Source organism: Temnothorax nylanderi, unplaced genomic scaffold (genome assembly GCF_030848795.1).
Source record: "Temnothorax nylanderi isolate EJ_2023f unplaced genomic scaffold, tnyl_v1.0 TNYL_tig1467_pilon, whole genome shotgun sequence".
NCBI classification, from domain to species: domain Eukaryota; kingdom Metazoa; phylum Arthropoda; class Insecta; order Hymenoptera; family Formicidae; genus Temnothorax; species Temnothorax nylanderi.
The window spans coordinates 6,236-9,517 of NW_027250529.1; the positions used below are offsets into that span (position 1 = coordinate 6,236).

Below are 3,282 nucleotides of genomic sequence, written 5' to 3' on the forward strand. Positions count from 1 at the left end.
GCTGAATCTTTGTTACGTGCAATGGCCTTAAGTTTGATCAAAATAAGCTCATAATCGTATTCATATATCGCATCGTTTATATTAAAGGAAATTCAAGGTTTATTGTACTAATTGCCAGTTTACGTACAGAAATGTTTTATTTTAAATTATGATCAAATTACAATCAATACAAATATATCGGAAACAAGCAAGTTAGAGAATATCTCAGTTTTTTGGCTACCATAAGAATATTCAGATAAAATGACAGCTATTTTGTAAGGTGTCGATATATTGCATCAACCGCCATGTGTTTTTGCAAAATTCATTAGATACGTCCTATTAGTTATTATCATATCCGGAAGAAGAAACAACTGTTTTAAATTGATAACTGATTTTTAATAAATGTTGATAATCAATTTAAAACAATTAATCATATCTATTTTATAGCTTAGTATAGTAAAAAGCTAGTTTATTTGTTCACATATCCACATTTCAACTAATTGTAAGTAGCATATTATAGTAATAAAGGTATGCACTAAGTCTGTACTTTAGCTAGATATCATAAAACATGTATCATTCTTTCTCTCTGGTACATCATACATTGGTATTACTAAGTATAAATTTACATTCTTTTTAAATCATACGAAACAATGCAAAAAAAACTCGATATCGAATCTTAAAGTTTGATATAGTGTATGCTTAGACTGTAATAAAAGTAAAATATATATGTATATTTATATATTTATTTATATATATATATAGATTTATTTATTTTAATTATATATATATATATATATATATATAATTAAAATAAATATATATATATGTAGGTCCGGAAGTATGTTCCGGGACTTTTATTTTTTATATCGGTATATTCCAGGACATTTGGCAGTTTCCAGGACTGTCCTGGAAAAAATTCATGTCTTACGGCAATTTTCGGGACAGTTTTTTTGAATCTGATTACATATATATGCGTATATTCCAGGACTGTACATTTCAAAAAACGTAAACAGTCCCGGAACATACCTCTGGACCTACATATATATATATATATATATATAATATATATATAATTAAAAGAAAAGAAAAAAAGAGAAAAAAAGAAAGAAAAGACGCTAAATTACATGAAAAGTGTATTCGAAAATAAAAATCAATTCTTTATGTACATCTGATCATGTTAGATTCGAACAAATAATTTTTGTCATCATCATAATGCTATTAATCAACACAGCTTTAAAACGTAAAAATCTAATGTTGTTAAATAACTCTACTAATAATCGTAAATCAAAAACTAAATTTTCTCAAGTAAATAGAAAGGAACATCATTGGAAACACCTTTGAACCAGAATTTCTTGAAGCTGCCGCCTACCATTGTTACGATTAAATAATAACAGAAATCCATTTTTCTTGTGCCGCATCAAGTTACATCTTAGTTATGTCGCATTCTTTTTTCGGTTTTCATAATCACCTCCGACAGCGCGTATCAAAATAATCAACGAAATTATCGGATCAAGTAATAAAGTAATAAAGTATCAAAGCAACAATACATATTTTACCTCAATACGGAACATTCGTGAAAAGTATGTTGAATAATTTGCCCATCGGATTAAGACTCTATTAAGCTAAATTAAATAAACTCGATATCGGAACGATACCAGAACATCACATTGTGAATACCAAATTGTATATATTGTGTAAGTACTGAGCGACATATCTAGATGAAAAATCTATCCAGAGCAATAATTGACGTACGAGCCGCACGTTATCCAGTCTAATATTGGATCGTTAAACGTTAACGAGTGACCAAGATATACCATACGGTACATCCACATAAATTAGAAGTTTGGTATAAAAATGAGGCACAATCAGGGAATCCTTCTTACCAAATGCTACTTCTCTATCTCCTAATGAATGTATCCGTATATCAAACATGACAGTGTAATTACCATCATTAAACTAAACCATGCATGGATATTAATATTAGGTGTCCTTAAATGTGTTTAAAGAGAATGACGATTTCTTAAACAACTGTCGTATTCTTATGTCGGTAACAAACAGTCTTAACAACGAGCGTAGACTAATCATGTCGCGTTCCATAATCGTGTAGTCCTTGTATCGGTATGCGTCACATTACGAGCTGGGAATTAATAACTCTCATCAGGTATAACATAGCAACGTTAGTAGCGATTGACGATTAGCGACAACGCAACGTAGTTGCTCAGCCACTGTACCATTAACAAGAGCTTCTTTAGGCTTATTGCTCTGCTGCATACGAGGAGGATGAGACCGATGTTCTTTTTGGCCTTTAGATCCTTGCGAACTGTTGTTAAACGTAGATACGTCGTTCACGGGTGTTCCTTCCTTGCTATTCATGGTCGATTAGTCGCATGGGCCGGCATTACTGCCTAAACAAATGTATATAGATTAACTCTAAATGTATTCATATATATATATACAAATATGCGCGTCAGCCTACCGATCAAGCACGTCTTTCACACACGTACACACGCACACGTGTACACGCGCACGCACGCACGCACGCACACGCGCGATCAATAAGTATTATTATTATTACCTTTATCAATGCTTGAAACGTCTTGGCTGTTTAAAACAGTGTCTTCGTCATCAGTAGTACGACGATATTCGTCTCTACGATCTCTACGCTGGGTTGGAAAACGACCTTGTTTGCCACTCATATATCCCGAATTATCGGCACCTCTCTGATAACCACCTCTTGACAGTAAATCCCGAACGCAATCTTCACTGCTGTCCAAAGTATCTCTACGTAATCTTAAAGAACGTATTCAAACAAATTAGTCGTTATAATGCAAACAAAAAAACTTTTCCCAAGAAGGCAGACGTATAACTTTACAACTTAATGTGCCACGTTGATTTTTACGCGCAGACTGTGAAGAAGTTGTTGAATTTGTAAAAGTGCAGCAACCAAGTCATAAGAACGCTTTAACATTGCAGTCCTTTGATTTATTTTATACTGACTTTCGAGTTCGGTTAGACAAGCTGCAAATTAAAAAATCAATAAATAACATATAAACAGATTACTAATTATAACCACACGCACAATCTAAATATAAATGTAAATATATTAATAAATAAATTACCTTCACAATTTTCCTTTCTTAATCCAGTCTTGATCGTGATAATATTTCTTAGTTTTGACATATGCAAAAAATGTATTTCTCAGGAACATCCTTTTCCTTTTCAATAAAATTACAATGTCCATGTTGCCAGCAGAGACAGAGATCATTAAACCGTCCTCTTCCATAAAACCACATGTGCAATTTA

The 3,282-nt window shown here is 32.3% G+C and overlaps 1 long non-coding RNA gene across 3 annotated transcripts; it reads right to left on the reverse strand.

Moving 5' to 3' along the window:
- Window positions 1–1,903: 1,903 nt before the first annotated feature.
- On the reverse strand, window positions 1,904–2,961 carry LOC139787364 (uncharacterized). Of its 3 annotated transcripts, none has more exons than XR_011722620.1 (3): window positions 2,852–2,961; window positions 2,555–2,769; window positions 1,904–2,380 (listed from the first exon to the last, which is right to left on the reverse strand). It is a non-coding gene; the product is annotated as an uncharacterized lncRNA (long non-coding RNA). The 3 variants fall into 3 exon arrangements; XR_011722618.1 differs by having other exon boundaries at window positions 1,904–2,384; window positions 2,852–2,960; XR_011722619.1 differs by having other exon boundaries at window positions 1,904–2,384; window positions 2,855–2,959.
- Between the last annotated feature and the right edge of the window lie 321 nt (window positions 2,962–3,282).